Here is a 24,310-nt window from a genome sequence, read left to right as displayed (position 1 = left end):
CATTCACACACAGTGAAAAATGTTGTCTAGAAGAAGTCAATTGGTTTCTACAACATGATAATTACCTATTTATTTTACTTTTATATTGGAGAGAGAGAGAATGCTTCTATCCATTGATTGACTCCCAATTTGCCACAATGTCCACAACTGGGATCAAATCTGAGTCTCCCACTTGGGTGACAGGGACTCAATTACCTAAACCGTCACTACTGCCTCTGCAGGTGTGCATTAACAGGAAGCTGGAGTCAGGACTACAGCTGCTACTGGAACCCAGGCAACCTGATATGAGACCTGGGAACCTTAATTGGTGCCCAGATCACTAGGCGAACACCCACCTTGATTCTTATCTCTTAATTACTCATTAAGTCTCTCCTTCATGAATTTGTCAAAAATTCATTTGGGACATATTCAAGTTTTATGTGTATGCTCTTCATGATTATTAATATGTATATTTTGTGTCAAACATAAAGTAGATGATCACAAAAGAGAATTTAAAAGCAAAGACTATATGCCAGAATATGTTTAATGTTGGATAAAAAAGCAAAGTTAAACACATTTCTGGTTTTCCAAAAAATGAATTATATACACTATACTTCAAATATAATGCTTTATATTAAATAGACTTGATATTGGTTCATAGACTTGAGTTTTTCATGATAATTTTTTGCCAAAGCTAAATGAAATGGAAATCCTAAAAAAACCCTCTTCTTAAAAGTGTTTTAAGTGAGTAAATTATGCACTTAGTTACCTTGTAATTTATTTATTTTTTAAATTCCTTACAATGATTGAAATGTCTGAGTGCTTAAATATGTATGATTATTGGTAAGAATAAAGATTCCCTATATATCTTAGTCATTATTCCAGTGTTCAACATGTAAAAAATGAAAACCTTACCCAGAAAAGAGTATAATGAACAAAAATTTTTATTAAGTGGTTGAGTATCCTGCTGTTTGTTGTATTACTGACAATTATAGTAAGCTTAAGTGTACACATCTTGCATAATTTCAGATATTTTAAATGACTATAAAAGATGTTCCAAAATGTAGAAAATATATTTGAATTGAAGCTGTATTCATTTTTAAATTACTTCTAAAATCTCAGAAACAATGAATTTAGACTAAATAAATGTCTACATTAGTTACTGGTGATTTGTTTAAATACAGTAAATATCATAATAAAAATTTGGATCTAGGAAACTAATAAATTCCAAGTCATTAATTAATCCTAATTGGAAATGTGTAATTTGATCGCATCTACATTATAATTATAACTATACTTTGAAATATTGCCTTTCATGGATTACTCAAAACTCCTGGAAAATATTGACGCTGCAATTACATGAATATAATATATTCTATTTTGATCTTTTATAACATCATAGCTTGCTAATTTTCCCTACATATAAGCAGGATCATTTTTGTGAATTATTTCTGAGAACAAAATTAACACTTACCTTTAAATTAAGAAATTTCTTTTTGCTTTGACATGTAACGGATGTTAAATGCTATTTAAGAAACCTTGAAGTCTCATTTAGATCAATGAATTAGTATTCTTTTAACTAGAATGAAACTAAATATTGGTTTGAGCACAAAATTACTTCAATATTTATCATTTTAGGCCGGTGCCACAGCTCAATAGGCTAATCCTCCGCCTGCAGCACAGGCACCCCGGGTTATAGCCCCGGGTCGGGGCGCCGGATTCTGTCCTGGTTACTCCTCTTCCAGTCCAGCTCTCTGCTGTGGCCCAGGAAGGCAGTGGAGGATGACCCAGGTCCTTGGGCCCTGCACCCGCATGGGAGACCAGGAGAAACACCTGGCTCCGGGCTTCGGATCAGCACGGTGCGCCAGCCTCAGCACGCTGGCCACAGCGTGCTGGCCACAGTGGCCATTGTGGGGTGAACCAACAGAAAAGGAAGACTTTTCTCTCTGTCTCTCTCTCTCTCTCACTGTCCACTCTGCCTGTCAAAAAAAAATTATAATTTTAAAATATATTTTACTTACGTATCTATCGAAGAAGCAGAGAGACAGAAAAACAGAGACAGTGCCCATTTGCTGGTTCAACTCTCCAATTCTCAGAAAAAGCCAGGACCAGTTGGGTCTGAAGCCTGGAGCTGGGAACTCAATCCAGGTCTCCCATGTGGCTGGTAGGAGCCCAATTATGTGAGCAATCACCAAGGCCCCCTGTGATGCTGATCTGCATTAGCAGGATGGTGGGGTAATGAACAAGAGCCAGGCTTTGAAAGCAGGTACTCTGACCCAGGAAACGGGCATCTTAACCTGCATCTTAATTGCTAGGTCAAACACTTATGTGTTTTTAGCAGCCAAATAAACATATTATGTTTTTCTTACACTATGGAAAAAGGCTGTTAACAAGACAAATAAAACTTGAACTCAGGGCAAGAGATCTCTTATGAGCCAGTCTTTTTCAAGATTAGTGCTAACATTTACTCCTGCAATACTTTCTTTCCACAGAAGATGAATATTTCCTTTGACTCATATACTATAAAATATACTGCTTAAAAATATTTGTATCAGATTTATTAAATTTTTAATGGGTCCATTTCTGACACTGTTTTCTCTGCCTACTTGTAGAAGTTTTCCTTCAAGAAAAAATTGAGCTTCACATTCATGCTCATAGATCACACTGTGAATACAACTTGCTGTTCTCCACCTGGAAGATAGGAATGTCTGTGAATAGCACTGCGATGTAACTGGCTTCAATTCCTGGTGTTGTCCCCTGAAGTTATTCATTCCTATATCACCTGACTGAAGCATCAGGGACATATTTTAAATTCAGTCTATAAACTGCTTTATTACAGCTTTTTTTAGGGAGAGAATGATCCAACATGCGAAGCGGGATACACAGCAGACTCATAGAATGGCAGATGTCCTAAACAGCACTCTGGCCTCAGAATCAGCCCTTAAGGCATGTGGATCCGGCTGAAAAGCCCATGAGAGTTTTTCAGGCATGGAAAGCCAAGACACTGTGGAAAAAAAAAAAAAAAAAAAAAAACCACCCTAAATGAAAGATCTCCGCGAGAGAGATCCCAGTGGAAAGAACAGGTCATCAAAGAAGGAGGTACCTTTCTCTGAAGGGAGGAGAGAACTTCCACTTTGACTACGACCTTGTCTAAATATGATCAGAGTTGCTGAATTCAAAAGGCTTCCATAGCCTTGGCAACTCATGACAAGAGCCTAGAGTGATTACTGATGCCATAAACAAGAGTGTCAATTTGTTAAGTCAACAAGAGTCATTGTGCACTTACTCCTCATGTAGGATCTCTGTCCTTAATGTGCTGTACATTGTGAGTTAATACTATAACTAGTACTCAACCAGTATTTTTCACTTTGTGTTTCTATGTGGGTGCAAACTGTTGAAATCTTTACTTAATATATGCTAAACTGATCTTCTTTATATAAAGAGAATTGAAAATGAATCTTGATGTGAACAGAAGGGGAAAGGGAGCAGAAAAGGGGAGGGTTATAGGTGGGAGGGAAGTTATGGGGGGGAAAGCCATTGTAATCCATAAGCTGTACTTTGGAAATTTATATTCACTAAATAAAATTAAAGCTTTTTTTATAAAACTAAAGTATTGCAAAGGTGACAAAAACTGCTTGTTTTTCCAAATATCCTGTGTGTTTTGGTGAGATGTATAAGTGAAGGTAGTTATTTGAATTACAAAACACTGAGAGTACTGAGTACATTTGGCCAATGAATAACACCCTTTCGGTCTTGTGCCTGTTTATATCTAAATTGCACATGACTACAACATTCATTATTAAAAGACAAACTGTTCTTTCTTCTCTATTAATTGAAACATTACTTATTGCTTATACTGTTAATAAACTGAACATGTGTTTGAATATGGTCCTCAGCCAAAATTTCATAGCCAGTGGTTTCGGAACACAGAAGACACACTCCCAATCTGATTAGTTGGTTCCCCCATGATAGTGGGGGAAGGGGCTGGTGGAAGCACCATGGGTAATTTCTCAGCTCATTAGGTGCATATTCATCTTAATGGAGCATCAAAGTTTAAAACTATAATGCATTCCCCTCATTTAATCCACCAGAGAATATGCATAGTAACCACATAAAAGCAGAAAGGATTTCAACACTTTGAAGCTGTACAAGCAGGTGTCAGCTTTCCCTTTAGGCAGAAAGAAAACGGAAACTCGTTAGTCTAATTCTGCTTCAGAAACCCCCTGTGCTCCTCCCCATCCGGAGAGGATGTACAGCAGTGCATCACCTCTGAGGATGCTCAAAGGGAATTGCCCCTGGCTATGTTTTCAGAACAGGGGTGGCAGAGAAAGAAACATGACCCAATTTATATTCTCTCCAAACACATTCATTAGCACCCCTTTTTATACAAAACACTTCTGGATACTGAAGAGTAAAGAGTATCAAAACTGAGGGGAAAGAACAAATTCCTGCGACTATTTTGTGAAATTCAGATGTACATAGTAACATAAGTTTATTGATAAGAAATGACTGGTCTATTGAAGAACTCTAAAGTAAAATACTTTGTTTCAATGTTATCTATATTTGTTACTACTCTATTGGTTAATGACTTGAGGCTGGAGTCAATGCACATTGCCTGGCGCACAGTAGCTGTCAGTAAGTACTGAAAAAACTGGGAAAAGACGATATGGCATATGCTTTACTAAACACCAATAATTATAAAATTTACTTGGAGATGTTAATTTGTCAGACTTTTAAAAAATTGTAATCTTTTAAATATTTAAATTTAAATGGTTAAATTTAAGGTCAACAGTGGTATTTCTTTTTAAAAAATTTATTTATTTGTTTGAAAGTCAGAGCTACAGATTGAGAGGCAGAGCCAGAGCGAGACATATGCACATGCACAGGAAGAGAGAGAGAGAGAAAAGGAGAGAGAGCTTCCAACGACTGATTTACTTTTCCGATGGTCACAATGGCCATAGCTGGGCCAGACTGTAACCAGGAGCTTCATCAGTTCATGTCCCAGATACTCCACTTCCCATCCAGCTCCCTGCCAATGAACTGAGAAAAGCAGCAGAAGATGGCCTAAGTGTTTGGGCCCCTGCTACCTATGTGGGAGACCTGGAAGAGACTCCGGCTACAGTGGCCATTTGGGGGGTGAACCAGTGGATAGAAGCTCTCTTTCTCTGTCACTCTTTTGCTCTCTCTGTAACCATGCCTTCAACTAAATAAATAAATAAATAAATAAACCTTTTTCTAAAAATCTTCAATTGATAAAGTATGAAGCGATGCCTCTGCAAGGCACAAAATCTAGGCATTTTTTTCTTAATTCAAAAAGTTAACGCTTCCTTCTCCTTTCTACCATTTCTATCAGGTAAACTTGGGAATGCACTACACAGAAGAAGCGTAAGTTATCATGGATCGCATCTCTTCCTCATTTTTCCAGGTGATTATATATGTTAGGGAACTTAGTAAACATAGTTAACTTCGAAGAAAGGAGAACCAATTGCAAAATGGTCCACTGACTGCTAACGATTGAAAAGGGGAATAGGGCTGTTTCATCCTATATGCAGTGCGGGCATATGGTAAGCAGTATGAGCGTATGGTAAGTAGTCTTTCTTTCTTCCTTTCTATCTATCTATCTTTTTTTCAAAATATTTATGTATTTAAAAATTATTTGAAAGGTATAATTATATATAGAGAAAAAGTGGAGACAGTGAGAAAGAGAGAGAGATCAAACTTCTATCTACTGGTTCTCTCCCCAAATGATTGCAGTGCCTAGGGCTCAGCCATGTCAAGGCCAGGAGTCTGGAGCTTTCCTGATCTGCCACTTAGCTGCATGGGCCCAAGCAATTGTGCCATCTTCAGCTGATTTCCTTTAGTTGGGAACTCTGTCAGAAAGGGAGCAGGGAGCAGCGCCTGAAGTGCCAGCATCCCCATATGGGTGTCGATTCGAGCAAGTCCTGGCTGCTGCACTTCTGATCCAACTCTCTGTTATGACCTGGGAAAGCAGTAGAAAATGGCCAAGTCTTTGGGCCCATGCACCCACGTGGGAGACCCAGAAGAAGCTCCTGGCTCCTTGGTTCGGATAAATGCAACTCCATCCCTTGTGGCCAATTGGAGAGTGAACCAGCGGATGGAAGACCTCTCTCTCTCCCTCTCTCTCTCTCTCTCTCTGCCTCTCCTTCTCTGTCTGTGTAAATCTGACTTTCAAATAAACAAATAAATCTTAAAAAAAAAAAAAGGAGCAACTAGGACTGGAACCAGCACCCATATGGACTTCTGTGTTGCAGGTGGTGACTTAACCCACTGTGCCACAATACCAGCCCAAGTAACTAGTATTTCTACCAGACTCCATAGAAAAAATAGAATAATAGTGAAATGAACTGGCAAAAGTTAATCAAATGGTAACCCTTTTCCATTTGAAAATACTTTTTTGCAAACAGCAAGAGCAAAGTCACTGATAAAATCTGTCATCTGTTGCTATCCATTTAACTTTTGTGTTACTAGTATAAAATAAAAGGCACATTAACTTAGGAATTCATTTGAATTCTAAGAATAATATTTGAAATTATATTTCAAAGTTATACAATATGATTATCTCACTATTTGTGATGCACTGCTGTGAAATCTAAGCATCTATGATCATTCCTTTCTCCAATCATCCATTCACCTGAGCTCTGATCCTGAATATCCAGGAGCCTCATCATCATCTCAATCCCAACATAGTCAAACATTTTATTTCCCCAGGACCAAATCCTTTCCCTAAAACTGAAATACTTAAGATTTACCTAACATGGCCGGTGCTGCAGCTCACTAGGCTAATCCTCCGCCTGTGGCATCATCACCCTGGGTTCTAGTCTCGGTTGGGGCACCGGATTCTGTCTCGGTTGCTCCTCTTCCAGTCCAGCTCTCTGCTGTGGCCCCAGGGAGGCAGTGGAGGATGGCCCAAGTGCTTGGGCCCTGCACCCACATGGGAGACCAGGAGAAGCGCCTGGCTCCTGGCTTCAGATATGCATGGCACGCTGGCCATAGCGGCCATTTGGGGGGTGAACCAACAGAAGGACGACCTTTCTCTCTCTCTCTCTCTCTCTCTCTCTTTCACTGTCTAATTCTGCCTGTCAAAAAAAAAAATTACCTACACAGATTTTAGTCCATTCTGAGCCATTCATTAGCTATGTAGCCTTGGGAATATCACTCTGTGTTCACTGTAAAAAGGGAGATAATGATATTACATAGAGCTGCTTGATTAACTAAATGAGTCAATATACCTAATACACCTAGAATAATGACAGGCACAGAGAAAAGCTCGGTACAATTGTTATTTATCAGTGTTGTCCAACCTAGAGAACGTATGTTTATCTTGGTCATTTTCTTCTTTTTATTTTAAGAAAAAAACCTATAACTTGGCACTCATGAATAAAATCATGTTAACATATCAGGTTCATCTCCTATCCTCTTTCTAATAAAAGTTTTATTCTATTTATTCCTTTAATAATAGGTCATATTCTAACCACACTCCACCAACATATCTAGGGAATATAAAATGGCCAAGCCAGTGGTATTAATGACATCCTACATCATCCCTTTTCAATTGAGAATGTCTGCTTGATTTCCATGGTGCCAGTTATACATTTCTAGCTCAGAAATTCATCCTAATTTGGTCCTATGACAGATCATAGCTAATTTATTATTCCTCATTTTTTTGTATATAAATACTAAGAAATACTACCTAGGCTGACTTATAAATATTAAGTGTGTAAGTTCACAAAGACTTATAATAGGATATCTTCTGAGTCATGAAATCCAAAAGCCTACAATGTGATAAAATGACTGACGTTCTCATCACCCATAATGCTGTCTCTCCCCCAGACAAGTTTCTCATGAGAGAGTAAGTTGGTTTCAGGCTCTGTGTTCATGTTTTTCCCAGAATCAATCTACATACCTACCTCTCAGTTCCCTGGCCAGGCGACTGTGTTGAGGTTACCTTGAACTGCCCATATTATCAGCTGGAGTTTAATTGATATTAGGACTGAAGCACAATAGTGCAATAATTTATTCTGGCTATGAAAATTAGTTGAAACTCACCAAATTTATGGTGAGTGATATATAATTAAAATCCCTTTGCCCTGAAAATTTATAAAGAATAAAAACATCAACAAACAGTTATTGAGTTCTCATGACTTGTGAAATATGTTTTGGGCACTTCATATGTTATATTAGATATTGAAAGATGGATAATTAATCTGGGAGATAGAGAGATGTAGCCTTCAGGAAGACAGGCTTTAGTCTCAGTTTTAAAATTCCCTACTTTATAAAGTTCTGAACTTTATAAAGCTACTTACCCTCATGTTTCCTGTTATAAAATGAGAGTGAATATAGAACATGTATAATAAGATGGTTTTCATATTAAATGGATAATGCATACAAAGTTCTCAGCCCAGTGTATGGTACATAATAATCTCATAATTCTTACTTTGAATTTTCAATACAATCAAGCCAATTAAGGCAATGTTCTAGAAATGTATTCTCATAAAATAGAAATATAAATGTTAAGTGTATTATTTAATTGATTCTGGATTATAAATGAATCAATTTAACAGTAGGTATCCAGGTGAAAAAAAACTGAGAAACCCACTTTAGTAAGTGTAAAGGAATTTATAATGAGTAACTTTGTATTTGTTTGTTTAAAATTAATGATTCTATTAATGAAAGTTCACATAGTCTCAGAAATTTAAGTATTTACCTAGCAATTGATTAAGCAGGGTGCTTTTGCACAGATAGTTCAAACGAAGACATTAGATCAGCAGTGTTTAAATTATTCATATGTTCTGTATTATGTGTCTAAATTCATGCAGCTCTAGTGTATCCACTTAGCCTACTGTTAGTATCAGGTCTTCAATTTAGACTTAGTCAACTTAAAGCAGTGATCATGGTTTCCCAGCAATCCACATCTAGGGAGCATTACTTGAAGCTGTGATTCTGCTTATCCTTGAAGCATTTCTTCTGTCCTCTCTGCTTGAACTTATCCTCTTCAATTGCAATTCAAAAGCTCCTTGAGAATCCTGCTGCCATCTGCTCTTTATAAGTCTCCAGCCCAGCAGTGTTTCATTAAACCTCACCTCAGTGCCAGTAAAGACAATGTGGATGGGAATCCTGTCCTCTGTTTACAGGTATTGGTTAAATCTCATAGGTGATACAGCTCAAGCAGATTGGTTCAAAGTCTGCAGCTATTTATTTCGTTTTTAAAGGCCTTGAACAGGTCTGACGTTATGACCAGTTGGTAGACTTTGACATTAGTCCCCAGCTGGATGTCTCTTTAAAGTCACTCTTCTCCAAAGGAAAAGTGACCCTCTGCAACTCTGGCTGTGGATACAAAAGGTTGGATTATGTGTGTGACTTCTATAGCACAAGGTAGTATATAACATCTGTATTTTGCTGTAGCATAGACAAGTAAATCTTCAGAATTTTCCCTTAATAGGCAAATCTATTAAGAGGATAGGATAGTAATCAACTTTAAAAAATCTTTTATTATTGCCTTTTACATATTAGTTAATCTTTTTATATCGTTCAATTCTTTCACTTTGGAATATCAAATACAACAGTTTTAACGAATTTTTATATTGGTGGGGTCATGAGAGATCATTCATTATAAATTTTTCCTTTTATAGATGGAAAAACTAGAGGTCACAATTGCCTGCCTAACATCATATTTAATATTAATATCACAGCTAGGACAATGTATTGCATCAGTAATCAAAGTAAGGAAAAGCTTTTGTATCAAAGTCTTCCAAAATATCATGATTTTAGAGTCAGGGAATAATATAGCATACGAAATTTTCTTTCACACTGGGTGACAGAAACAAAGGATAAATAAGATTCTCTTTTTCTTTTCGAAACTTGACAAAGACATGAATGATAAAATTTCCAATACCATCTAAGGGCATGAGAAAAGGTAAAGCTAAAATTAAAATCACACATAAATGTTATTTCAATTAGGTAAATATATTCCAAAATTACTATAGCTACTTTTAGTTTCTGGGGAGTCCAGTGTGTTGGGGGTGATGGAGAAGGGGTATCAAAGTTGATGTCAGTAAGGAAGTAAATACTGTTGTATCCTCCATATAAATCTCCTGGTATTGTACAGAGATAGGTGGGGGAGACAAAGGTACATAGTTTATCATTTACCAAATGCATGGAGAGTTTGGAAACCTGAAGGAGAGCAAATGACTGCCATTGTTCTGAGTAGCAGTGCGCAGATACCTTTCTGGGGACTGTAAGAGAGAGCAAAGGGAAGAACCAGGCACACTGAGAAATGGGCTGGGAGGCCAAAGTCTGAGCTTAATTTCAGATCGTCTGCATGTCTACCATAAGAACATCTGCTATGTTCCCAAGCATCAGGAAAGTTGGCTCGATACTCAAACCTATGTGTGAATCCAGGGTAAGTAAGTAACTGCCACATCTCAGTAGCACAGCAAAAATAAATGAGTTCTCAGAGAATTTGCAAATTAGCCCAAGGATAGACCTGAAAAGAAACTGCAAAAAAAAAAAAAAAAAGAAAAGAAATCAGTGGGTCTTTGGGTTGTTTCCTTAGTTTAGTTATTTTTGGTCAGTTTCTAGTTTCCCTTTCTCAGGCTACTTTCTAACTCTCATATTTCAGTTTCACTATACACATCGACGTATACCAGTGCAGATTCTGTGGATCCATTTCATATGCCTTGCCCTCTTCAGAGTCCAGAGTGCTCACCATTACACCATGGAACCCACTTGTTGCCCTGCCCTCTTTATACACAATTTCTTTCATCTTGGTTTTTGATTTATCATTGTTTTATTGTTGTTAATAGTATACAAATACATCATTTCAGCCTATTTTCATATGCATGTTTCAAAGGTAAGAAAATTTTTTCTAAAATCATAATGTAATTTCCACACCAAAAAAATCAATGTATTTTGGTTAATAGTATACAAAATTCAGACTAATTAAATTTTCCCAATTCTCTCAAAAACTGCCACTTGGATTCAGAATCCAAGCCAATATTGATCATTGCATTTGATTGTAATTTATCTCATACCTTATTTAATGGTACATAATTTTATCAATCCTTGTTTCTTAATTTTTCTTTATATTTATCTGTGTCATTGAATTGTGAATGAAACCTGGATAATTGTCCTTTTTTATTTTTTTAAAGATTTTTTATTTATTTATTTGACAAGTAGAGTTACAGACAGTGAGAGAGAGAGAGATAAAGGTCTTCCCTCTGCTGGTTCACTTCCCAATAACCACAACAGCCGGAACTACACTCATCCGAAGCCAGGAGCCAGGTGCCTCTTCCCAGTCTCCCATGTAGGTGCAGGGCCCCGAGCACTTGGGCTATCCTCCACTGCTTTCCTGGGCCACAGCAGAGAGCTGTACTGGAAGAGGAGCAACCAGGACTAGAACCTGGCACCCATATGAGATGCCAGCACAGCAAGCAGAGGATTAACCTACTGCACCACGGCATTGGCCCCTGGTTAACTGTCCTTTTGAATGGTCTATGTTCTGAACATTTGTGATTGCTTTCTTTGGGTTGTCATTTAACCTGTTCCTTCAGCTCTGAATTTAGGTAAGTTGCGAGTTAGCCTAACTTTTCATTCATTAAGTTTAGATTCAAATTCTTGGCCAGAATAATTTACACAACATGACACATAATTATATATGAATACTTCATCCCATGTGCCATCAGGAGGTACCTACTGTCTGGGGAGTATCACTATTCAATGCATTCTGAAGACAGAATCAAATGAACTTTTAAAAAATACAAACCTATCAGTTTTACTTTATTCCCTTCACCACCAATCTTCCTCACCTCATTTGGGAACTCTGGAATATTATCTTAAAAGTAATGAAGGCAAAATTCACAGAAAATCAAAACGATCAAAATGGCCTGAATAGGGCCAGTGTTGTGACATACTGGGTTAAGACACCACGTGAGACACCAGTATACAGTATCAGTGTCAGTTCAAGTACCAGCTGCCCCATTACTGATCCAGCTTCCTGCTAAATTTGCCTTAAAAGCATCAGGAGATGGCCCAAGTACTTGGGTCTCTGGCACCCACGTGGGAAATCTGGTTCCTGTCTTCATTCTGGCCCCACCCTAGCCATTAGGGACATTTGGAGAGTGACCCAGTGGATAGAAGCATGCTCTCTCCTTCTCTCTTCATGTTTCTCTCTGTTTCTATATCACTTTCTGTCACTCTACTTTCAAATAAATTAAATCTTTTTAATTTATTTTTTAAAGATTTATTTTGTTTACTTGAAAGACAGAGTTACAGAGAGAGGTAGAGACAGAAAGAGAGGTCTTCCATCCGCTGGTTCACTCCCCAGATGGCCGCAACTGCCGGAGCTGCACGGATCCAATGTCAGGAGGCAGGAGCTTCTTCCGGGTCTCCCACATAGGTGCAGGGGCCCAAGGACTTGGGCCATCCTCCGTTGCTTTCCCAGACCACAGCAGAGAGCTGGATTGGAAGTGGAGCAGCTAGGACTAGAACTGGCGCCCATATGGGATGCCGGCACTTCAGGCCAGGGGTTTAACCCACTGTGCCACAGTGCCGGACCCCAAATAAATTAAATCTTAAAAAAATCTGCTGAATATACTATAACTCTGAAGACATATGCAATTCAGGCCAGGCTAATCCTTGATTTTATTACTGTATGAAAGAATAATAAAAATATATGTGAAAGAATAATATAAGGTTATTTTTTTTATTTTTAACTTTTATTTAATGAATATAAATTCCCAGTGTACAGCTTATGGATTACAATGGCTTCCCCATCCCATAACTTCCCTCCCACCCGCAACCCTCCCCTCTCCCACTCCCTCTCCCCTTCCATATACATTGATTTATTTTCAATTCTCTTTATATACAGAAGATCAATTTAGTATAAAGATTTCAACAGTTTGCACCCACACAGAAACACAAAGTGAAACATACTGTTTGAGTACTAGTTATAGCATTAAATCACAATGTACAGCACATTAAGGACAGAGATCCCACATGAGGAGCAAGTGCACAGTGGCTCCTGTTGTTGACCCAACAAATTGACACTCTAGTTTAATTATTTTTTAAAGATTTATTTTATTTATTTGAAAGGACAGTTACAGAGAGAGAGAGTGAGAGAGAGAGAGGAGAGAGAGATGGAGAGACAAAGGGACAGGGCTTCTATCCATTGGTTCAATCCCAAATGACCTCAACACTCAAGGCTGGGCCAGACCAAAGCCAGGATCCAGGAGCTTCCTCCAAGTCTCCCATGTGGGTTCAGGGGCCAGGACACTTGGGTCATTCTCCTCTGCTTTCTCTGGTTCATTAGCAGCATGTTGGTTTGGAATTGGAGCAGCTAGGACTGGATCTGGGGCTCACATGGGATGCCAGCACGGCATGAGGCAACCTAACCCCTTGTCCCACAATGCTAGCCCATTATGCTTACTTCTTAACAGCATATTTGAAGTTTCTGCTATTTGTAGATAATGGAATACTGACCCCCCCCCCCCTTTTTACATCTCTCCCAACAAAACAAGTGCAGTAGGAACCATCAAAGTCATCCTCATCATGTGCAATCACTGTCTCTTCTGACTAGTCACTTATCACACTTCACTGGTTGTTTCAGTATCAGGATTTCAAACACACCTTAACTATAAAAAAAATGACTATACTTACTTCATAATATTTTTTGAGAACTGCATAATATAATTCAAAGAATGCAAATAAACCATAGCATCTGGTATATAGTAGGTAGTCCAAAAGTAATAGCTATTCCTCTTTTCCCATTATCCCTCCAGATCTTTAGAACTAGCCATCAGGGTAAGGTAGTAACTGATATTTATTATCACCCAGGAACCTCAGAATCATTTTCCTTGTCATTTATTACTGAGTAATCACCTGAGGTGCTCTCTTGTGAAGATATTATTACCTGAAATTTTATATAGGAACCATTTGTTCATGAAAAGCAAAGCCATTGTAATGCAGATCTGGAGAGTAAAGGAGTAATAAATTATGTGTTAATATCAAGACAGAAACTCCAGAAAGGGGGCAAAGGGACTTATTACATGTAGTCAATAAAGATGTGTCTCCTACAGCTCAGACCATATTTGCCACTAGAACATTGTATATTAAAAACAAGGCCAAATGAAACATGTGACACAACCATGGCAGAGGTAAAGCAGCTGGCTGAGAATTATGAATTTATTAACATGATGAAAAAACTTCAAGATAAAATGCTTTTCTGATAAACATCTTAAATATACTAGAACTGTTAAGTGTATAAACCAAGTTTGATTTACCTACAAATCTCTGGCTTAGCCAGGAATGAGCAAATATAGGTCAAATCCACACTGGAAATACAAACAATTTAGGGGACAGTAAAACAACCCTGCTGGTTCAGGGACTCTCAAACAAAAGAGAAGTGTTCTGACCTTGGAGTTGCTTGAACACTTATCAATAAACTCAAACGACATAATCACTTGGCAAATGAGATTGTCCTATAAATCATAAAGTATTAAAAAGTTATAATAGAGGTCGGACTTTCCGCATGATAGAGAGAAGAGGTCAACAAATACACTTATCAAAAAACAACTATAAAGCGGGGAAAAAATGTTCACATCATCCATTTCTTTTTTTTTTTTTTTTTTTTTGGACAGGCAGACTTAGTGAGAGAAAGAGAGACAGAGTGAAAGGTCTTCCTTTTTTTTCCTGTTGGTTCACCCCCAGTATGGCCACTATGGCTGGTGCATTGCGGCAGGTGGGCTGCACCGATCCCAAGCCAGGAGCCAGCTGCTTCCTCCTAGTCTCCCATGTAGGTTCAGGGCCCAAGCACGTGAGCCATCCTCCACTGCCTTCCCGGGCCACAGCAAAGAGCTGGACTGGAAGAGGAGCAACCGGGACAGAATCCAGCACCCCAACAGGGACTAGAACCCGGGGTACCGGCTCCGCAAGCAGAGGATTAGCCTAGTGAGCCAGGGCGCCGGCTCGCATCACCCATTTCAGTACTCTACAAGTTGACCATTGGTATAAAACAATGTGTTCATTCAAAGTCCAAATTAATGAACTTTGGGGAACAACAGTGCACGTTTCTGGCTTTCTTCACCAGGGCCACTCACAGCCTGTCTGTCATGATGACACTTCAAACAGGAAAGGAAGTGGATTTAACTGGAAATTCAACAGGAAGTTCCAGGAAGCAAGACAGATATGGAGGGCTCAATGAGCTCAGCACCTATTCTTGAACCAGTTGGCACTATGCTCATTTGCAAAAATTATCAGAATAGGCACACAATATCTACCCATATCTGGGGAATAGGAATGATGGAGTCAGGTGAACACTCAGAAGTCACAAGAACCTGGCGGATTTGAAAAGGACCTAAAATACACTGCAGCTATATATAAATAGGTCAGCAGAGAGTTGAAGTTTTACTGGCTTGAAATAAACAAACTCTGACTAATATGTGGGTTATCTGTAAACTACACCAACACAGAAATCATGACGTACTTGTTGAACATTATGGTTAGTGGTACATTAAGCTTGTGATTATAAAGTAAATTGAAAGTATGTTATTGCAAAAATCGAAGGAAGGAAGGAAGGAAGGAAGGAAGGAAGGAAGGAAGGAAGGAAGGGGAGAGAGAGAGAAAGAAAGAGAGAGAGGGAGGGAGGGAGGGAGGGAGGGAGGGAGGGAGGGAGGGAGGAGAAAGGAAGGAGAAAGGAAGGAGAAAGGAAGGGGAGAGAGAGAGAAAGAAAGAGAGAGAAGAGAGAGGAAGGGAGGGAGGGAGGGAGGAGAAAAGAAGGAGGAAGGAAGGAAGGAAGGAAGGAAGGAAGGAAGGAAGGAAGGAAGGAAGGAAGGAAGGAAGGAGAGAGAGAGAGAAAGAAAGAGAGAGGGAGAGAGAGAGAGGAAGGGAGGGGGAGGGAGGGAGGGAGGGAGGGAGGAGAAAAGAAGGAGGAAGGAAGGAAGGAAGGAAGAAAGGGAGGGAGGGAGGGAGGGAGGGAGCAAGGAAGGGAGGGAGGGAGGGAGGGAGGGAGGGAGGGAGGGAGGAAGGAAGGAAGATTCAGCAAAAAATAGAACAGTGATCCACATCGGTGCCTTACCAGGGAGATGCTCTTCACAGCTCCAGTCTCAATAAGTTTATAAACAACAAATAACAATCTAGTTTGGAGGGAGGTAGGAGCCAAATCCAAAGTTGTTATTGCATCACCAACAAAATACAAGGGTAGGCACTTGGCCTTGCTGATAAGAAACCATCTGAGACACTCACATCCCATACTGGAGTATCGAGCTTCATGTCTTGACTTTACCTCCTGTACCACCTTCCTACTCTTGAACACCACTAATAAGACAGCCTTGATGGCTCAAGCAGTTGTGTCACTGCCAACCACATGAGAGACCCATACTGAGTTCCCTAGATACGGGCTTCAGCTGACTCAGCACCAGCTACTGCAAATGTTTGGGCAGTAATCCAGAACATGCAAATTTTCTTTGCCTCTGCCAGTCTGTCTGTATTTCCATGTCTCTATTCCTTTCAGACACATAAAATAAATAAATATGTAAATATTTTAATATATCCAGTATTTAACTAAAAAGCAAGAAACATTCAAAGAAATAAAGAATTCTCGCCCATTTCAGGGAGACAAAAAAAATCAATTAACTGATACTTTTATAAATGTATTGAGATAAGAATAGAAACCAGATAATATGGCCACAATGATATAACTAATATTTGGTCTCAAGTAGGTAAACATGTTTTTTAAAAGGACAAATTAAAAATTTGGAACTTGAAAATACAATAAGTAAAATTCAAAACTCAACTCAGAAGCACAACATCATTGAGAAAGCAGGGAAATCAATCTGTGAACTTGAAAATGAAGCAATGGAAATTATGTGAGCTATACAGCAAGAAGAAAAGGTAAACGAAGCCTCATAAGCCTGAGGGAAAATATTTGTCATGCTGTTAGAAGTAATGAGAGGTCATCATTGTGGCATAACAGGTTAGGCTGTGGCCTGCAATGCCAGCATCCCTTATGGGCGCCGGTTCAGTCCCAGCTGCTCCACTTCCAATCCAGCTAACTGGTAATGGACCTGGGAAAACAGCAGCAAAGGGTGGCCAAGTGCTTGGACCCCTGGACCCTTGTGGGAGACCTGGAGGAAGCTCCTGGCTTCTGGCTTTGGCCTGGCCCAGCTCCAGCTGTTTTGGCAATTTGGGGAGTGAATCGTCAAGTAGATCTTTCTTTCTCTCTCTCTCTTTCTCTCTCTCTCTCTGTAACTCTGCTTTCTAAATAAATAAAACAAAATCTTGGGGAAAAAAAGCAATGAGTTCTATAAGAAAAGGAAAGAATAAAAGATATAGAAAAAAAATTTAAGAAATAATAACTGAAAATGTTCCAAATTTTATTCTAAAATAAACATTGGAGTGGCACTGTGGTATAGCAGGTTATGCCACTGCCTGCTGAGCTGGCATCCCATCAGGGCATCAGTACTAGTCCTGGCTGCTCCAATTCCAATCCAGCTCCTGGCTAAAGTGCCTGGGAAATCAGAGGAGGATGGCCCAAGGACGATCAGTGAAATTCCAGCCATTGCAGCTATTTGGGGAGTGAACCAGCAGATAGAGAACCTTTCTTTCTATCTATCCTTCTCTCTGTCTGTAACTCTACCTCTCAAATAAATAAATAAAATCTTTAAAAAATATGCATTATCTAACAATAGATACAAACATCTTAACAAACTTCCAGTTGAATAAACACAAACAGATTTATACCTAACAAACAAACTGTTGGGAGACAAAGGCCAAAAAAAAAAATTGTCAAAATAGCAAGACAAAAATGATGTAGCATATACAGGACTACAATTCACCTGAAGGCTGCCTTCCATCAGGAGACCAGAGCCAGCAGAAAGGCAACTTCAGATACTGAAAAGCAGAAACCAAAGCAAAAACTGTCTGCCAAGAATTCTGGCAAACATCCTAAATGCGTTCTCAAATAGAAACATTTTTAAGTTTGTTTATTTTATTTTTATTTATTGATTTGAGTTGCAGAGTTACAGGGAAAGGGAGAGAGAAAGGGAAAGAGAGAGAGAGAAAGAGGGAGAGAGAGAGAGAATTTTCCATCCTCTGGTTCAGTCCCTAGTTCTTATCCACTGACTTCCCTTCGACTCTGCCCTGTTACGGCAGGCATTTGGGGGGTGACCTATTGGACTTTCTATCTGTCTCTCCAAGTCTCTGTCTCTCTGCTTTTTTTATTATTAATTAATTTATTTTAAAGGAATACAAATTACATATGTGCAACTTTAAGAATATAGTTATTCTTCCCACCATACTTGCCCTCCCACTTACACTCCCACTCCTCCTCCTCCTCCCTCTCCCCTTCCCAGTCCCATTCGCCATTAAGATTCATTTTCAATTAACTCTACAAAGACCAACTCTATATTAAGTAAAGATTTCAACAATTTGTACACACATGCACACACACACATACTAAAACTGAGGACAAGTATCACAGTCAATTCTCATAATACAACTCATTGAGGACAGAGGTCCTACATGGGGAGTTAGTGCAAGTGGCTCCTGTTAATTAAACAGTTAACACGTCAGTGACCACCAAAGGTTCTTGATATGAGCTGCCTAGGCTATGGAATTCATAATCTCTGTCAGTACTTAGACAAGGCCATAAGCAAAATAGAAGTTCTCTCCTCCATTTAAAGAAATGTACATCCTTCTTTGATGGCCACTTCTTTCCATTGGGATCTCACAGAGATCCTTCATGTAGTATTTTTTTTTATCCACATTGTCTTGGCTTTCCATGCCTGAAATGCTCTCACTGGCTTTTCAGCCAGACCAGGAAGACTTAAGGGCTGACTCTGAGGTCAGAGTGTTACTTAAACTTCCCATGTTGGAACATTCTCTCCTTTTAAATTCTATCTACTATAATTACCCTACACTTGATCCGGGGCCGGTGCTGTGGAGGAGTGGGTTAAAGCACTGGCCTGAAGCGCCGGCATCCCATATGGGCGCCGGTTCTAGTCCTGGCTGCTCCACTCCTGATCCAGCTCTCTGCTGTGGCCTGGGAAAGCAGTAGGAGATGGCCCAAGTCCTTGGGCCCATGCACCCATGTGGGAGACCTGGAGGAAGCTTCTGGCTCCTGGCTTAGGATCGGTGCAGCTCCGACCATTGTGGCCATCTGAGGAGTGAACCAGCAGATGGAAGACCTCTCTCTCTGTCTCTACCTTTCTCTGTAATTCTGTCTTTCAAATAAAATAAAAAAATAAAAACAAAAATACTTGATCCTTTCTATATATTCACTGTAACACTTATTATGATCCATTTAACACTTAAGATTACATTTTTATCACCCAGCTTAATGAGATTTGGGGTCCCATGACAAGTTGTTAAACTGTACCCTTAGAAGTTAGTCCTTAGAAATGTATGCAGAACTATACAGCTTTACAGTTACAAACTTCCTCCTCCTTCTTATTCTCACTCTTATTTCTTACTGAGATCCATTTTCAATTGACTTTATATACATATGAGTAACTCTATGTTAAGTAAAGAATTCAACAAATAGTATAAAGACAGAAAAACAGAAAATCAAAAACAACAACAACAACAAAAAACCTGTTCCTGCACAGTCAAGACAAGGGCAGCTCAAGTTATCCCTTCTCAAAGTGTCAGCTTCACTTCTGCAGATTTTGTTTTGGGAACTCTATTTGTTCTCACAGATAAGGGAGAACATGTAGCATTTGTCCCTTTGAGAGTGACTTATTTCACTAAGTATTATGTTTTCCAGATTCATCTATCTTGTTGCAAACGACTGGATTTCTTTTTTTATGGCTGTATAGTGTTCCGTATTTACATATCCCATAATTTCTTTATCCAGTCTTCAGTTGACAGGCATTTAGGCTGGTTCCATGTCTTAGCTATAGTGAATTGAGGTACAATAAATATGGGGGTGCAGATAACTCAATTATTTACTGATTTCGTTTCAGTAAATTCCCAGGAGTGGGATGGCTGGGTCATATGGCAGGTCTGTATTTATTCAGATTTCTGAGGTTTCTCCATACTGTCCTCTATAGTGACTTTACCAATTTGCATTCCCACCAACAGTGGATTAGGGTTCCTTTTGCCCCACATCCTCATCAGCATTTGTTGTTTGTTGATTTCTTTATAAAAGGCATTCTAGCCAGGATGTGGTGAAACTCATTGTGGTTTTGATTTGCATTTCCCTGATGGCTAGTGATCCTGAACATTTTTTCATGTGTCTGTTGGCCATTTGGATTTCCTCTTTTGAAAAATGTCTATTAAGGTCCTTGGCCCATCTCTTAAGTGGGTTGTTTGTTTTGTTGTTGTGGAGTACAGAAACTTCTCCATTTGATGTAATCCCATTGTTAATTTTGACTTTGACTGCCTGTGCCTCTGGGGTTTTTCCAAGAAGTCCTGTCCAAATAACAGCAAATATTTTATACAACTTGACAATTTGATCCAAAAGTTCACTGGAAGTATGAGACAGAAATATGTAAAACAGCTTTGAAGCAGAAAAATAATAAATGAATGTGCACAGTAGATATTAATTTTATGGTAAAGCTTTAGTAATTCAGCAAATACTAAACTCACAGTGATATACAAAGACTCAAACAGAAGTTTTTAGAGTCCTACTCACACATAGTTTGTAATTCTATGCATGGAAATATCATATTACTGGCCAGTACAAATTAATGAATGTTTCTGTAAAGTAAATGATAGATTAGCTTATTGTGGGGAAAACATAGGATTCTTCTTCAAGTTTTATGTAAAGTAAAATGCAGAAAAACAAAACTGTAAATCATTTGCAAAAACAGAAAGTATACTTTTCTCTTTGAAAATGTGATTACTTTTCTAAAAGATTGTGACTGTAAACAGGCACTACCAGACTTAGAGAAGATATTTACAACTGACAAAGCAATACACATAATAAACACAAGGTAATTATATATTATTAATAAAAATCACTTGAATAGAAAATATGAATATAGCATAAAATAATTCAATTCACGCATGAGAAAACCCAAATGTCAGTAAAGATATTAATAAGTGTTTAAACTCATTAGTATCCATAGAAAAAAGAAAATTTAACTAAAAGTGAATTGGTATTAAACAGACAAGGTCAACCAATACAAAAATCCATTAAGATAGTGTAGAGAGTCAGGACAAAAGCTGATCAGGTCATTGTTTCTTATAGTGTCCATTTCACTTCAACAGGTTTCCCCTTTGGTGCTCAGTTGTCGCCGATCAGGGAAAACAAATGATATTTGTCTCTTTGGGACTGGCTTAATTCACTCAGCATGATGTTAGAATGTGGCAATACAATGAGAAACTTCAGGTTCTGTTAACATGAAAATAAATCGACAAGTATATATTGTCAAGATCTCTTTTTAATATTTTCATTTTAGTAACTTTATTATTGATATTATAATACACCTAAAGATAGAGATAATAATAAAATTAATTTCTAAATACACCTAACTCTACTTCAACAATCACCAAAATTTTGTCAGTTATATCATGTGCCCACCCCCACACGTACACACATATGTATTTCTCCCTATCTTGCCCTCCAGATTCTGTTTACTATTTTAAGTATCCCCTACAATTTTGATTTTAAATATTTATTTATTTATTTGAAAGTCAGAGTTACAGAGACTCAGAAGCAGAGAGACACAGAGGGAGAGAAAGGTCTTCCACCTGCTGGTTCACTTCCTAGATGGCTGCAACGGCCGGAGCTGCGCCGGTCCGAAACCAGGAGCCAGGAGTTTCTTCCAGGTCTCCCACGCGGGTTCAGGGGCTCAAGGACTTGAGCCATCTTCTACTGCTTTCCCAGGCTATAGCAGAGAGCTGGATCCGAAGTGGAGCAGCAGGGACTCAAACTGGTGCCCATATGAAATACCAGCACTGCAGGTGGCAGTTTTATCTGCTACACCACAGTGCAAGCCCCTCCCTTACAAGTTTTGATATTTTTTTCTGTAAATGCTATTCTATATATTCTTTACTGTTATGGGCATTTTATGTATATTTCTAATTTTATGATTCACTTAAAAATGAGCAGTTACTTCTCAATATCATATAATCCCAAGCCACATTAAAATTGTTTTAACATGATCATCTTGGTGGTAGGTTTCTTTGAATTAAATCTGAAGTCCAGCTATTGTATTCAGTGCTTATGCTTCCTAAATCTCTTAAAAACCAATAAAATTTTCTTTTCCATGATTTTAATTTTTGTTATTTAGTACACTGGAAAAATTGGCTCATTAGTCTTGTAGAATTTTCCACACCCTGGGTGTTTTTGTAAACCGACCACCAGTTAGATCTTTCAGATTCTTGGAGTTAACATTCAACATTTTTGGTACAAATACTTTATAGGCGATATTGTTTGCTTCCTTTGCCTCACACCATGAGTAACATAGTATCTGTTGCCAATCACTTGTTAGCAGTAGAGATAGTAATTTTGTGTTATTTGATATAGCTGAGGATGTGCAAATTCTATTATGCAATAAGTTCATTTCTTGATGTGTATTCTAAAGAAATTCTAAATAGCATCACAATGAAACACATGTAAGAATGTTCACAAAAGCACTGTGCTGGAACTGGATGTCCTACGATACTTCAGTTCCACTCAACATCTTCCACTCACCCTAGATAGCAAAACTGTGTGGATGGTATGGATGGGCTCCTGGTGCCCTATCTTCTAATCTAAAGAGGAGTACCTCTGAGACATCAAAGGAAGGTAACAGAGAAGGAACATAGTGTCTGGATCCAGCCCTACCCCAACTACCCCAGGTCTCTTTCTTGATAAATTGACCCTCCCTAAAGGGCACAATGAGACATTCCTTTCCATGAACTTTTTCTACCCAGTTTCCAGTTGGTCTTCACTCCTCTTTTTTCCTTCAGGAGTAAGTTTAATAATTAACCTTGAACTTGTGAAGTAACCCTTGACGTTTTCCTATACCCTGCTTATTTATTTTAAATAATTCCTTTATCAAACATTTCCTTAAATAATCCAGTTTGAACACATCATTTTTCTTCCTGCCAGAATTTATGTTATGATCCTCAACAATAAAATATTGGGTAAATGTAAATGTTTAAACATAGGGGCCGGCACTGTGAAAGTTATAGCCCCAGCCTGAACTGCCAACATCCCAAATGGGTACCAGTTCTAGTCCTGGCTGCTCTTCTTCCAATCCAGCTCTCTGCTACTGCCTGGGAAAGCAATAGAAGATGGTCCAAGTCCTTGGGCCACTGCAACCATGTGAGAGACCTGGAAGAAGCTCCTGGCTCCTGTGTTTGGATTGGCTCAGCTCTGGTCATTGGAGCCATCTGGGTAGTGAATTAGTGGATGGAAGTCCTCTGTGTGTGTGTGTGTCTCTACCTCTCTCTGTAACTCTGTCTTTCAAATAAATAAAAATGAATCTTTAAAAAAAAACAAAATAAATAAACATTTATTCATGCATTTCTTTACTCATTGAATGAAATAATTACCCATTGTTAGGAATATTTTTTGTTTGTTTTTTGACAGACAGAGTGGACAGTGAGAGAGAGAGACAGAGAGAAAGGTCTTCCTTTGCTGTTGGTTCACCCCTCAATGGCTGCTGCAGCCGGCGCACCGCGCTGATCCGAAGCCAGGAGCCAGGTGCTTCCCCTGGTCTCCCATGCAGGTGAAGGGCCCAAGGACTTGGGCCATCCTCCACTGCCTTCTTGGGCCACAGCAGAGAGCTGGACTGGAAGAGAAGCAACCGGGACAGAATCTGGTGCCCCAACCAGAACTAGCACCCAGGGTGCTGGTGCCACAGGCGGAGGATTAGCCTATTGAGCCGTGGTGCCAGCCAGGAATATTTCTAAGCAAAGTCTGTATAGTAAAGAACAAAATGATGCTCTCATGGAATGTATATTCTAGACACAAACAAGTTTATATGCTAATGAATGCAAGTTCAATAGGAAAATGGCTTTGGTATATTCACAGAACAGGATTTTGAACAGATAAAATTTGCATATATCAATAAAGTAATTCATGAAATAATTTCTGAACAATAAAAATAATGCTAAATGTTAAAGTTAAAAGCACAAAACTCAGTTACAAATCACACAGAAAAAACACAATAATAAAAACAGAGAATTAGTAACTTGTGAATCTCATTTTTGTGATAACCTCTCTGAGATGAGAAAGATGATGGAAGTAGGTGAGGCATGCAAATATTTTCAGTTCTGTCTATAATGTTTTCTTTATTTAAAAATACAAAATATCTGAAGAAAAATAACAGCATTAATTGTTTAAAAAGTTGTTTTCATACATAAGTATGTTAAATTTTCTCTA

The sequence above is a fragment of the Lepus europaeus genome, chromosome 1 (genome assembly GCF_033115175.1).
Source record: "Lepus europaeus isolate LE1 chromosome 1, mLepTim1.pri, whole genome shotgun sequence".
Classification (NCBI taxonomy): domain Eukaryota; kingdom Metazoa; phylum Chordata; class Mammalia; order Lagomorpha; family Leporidae; genus Lepus; species Lepus europaeus.
This window is presented reverse-complemented; position numbering follows the sequence as displayed.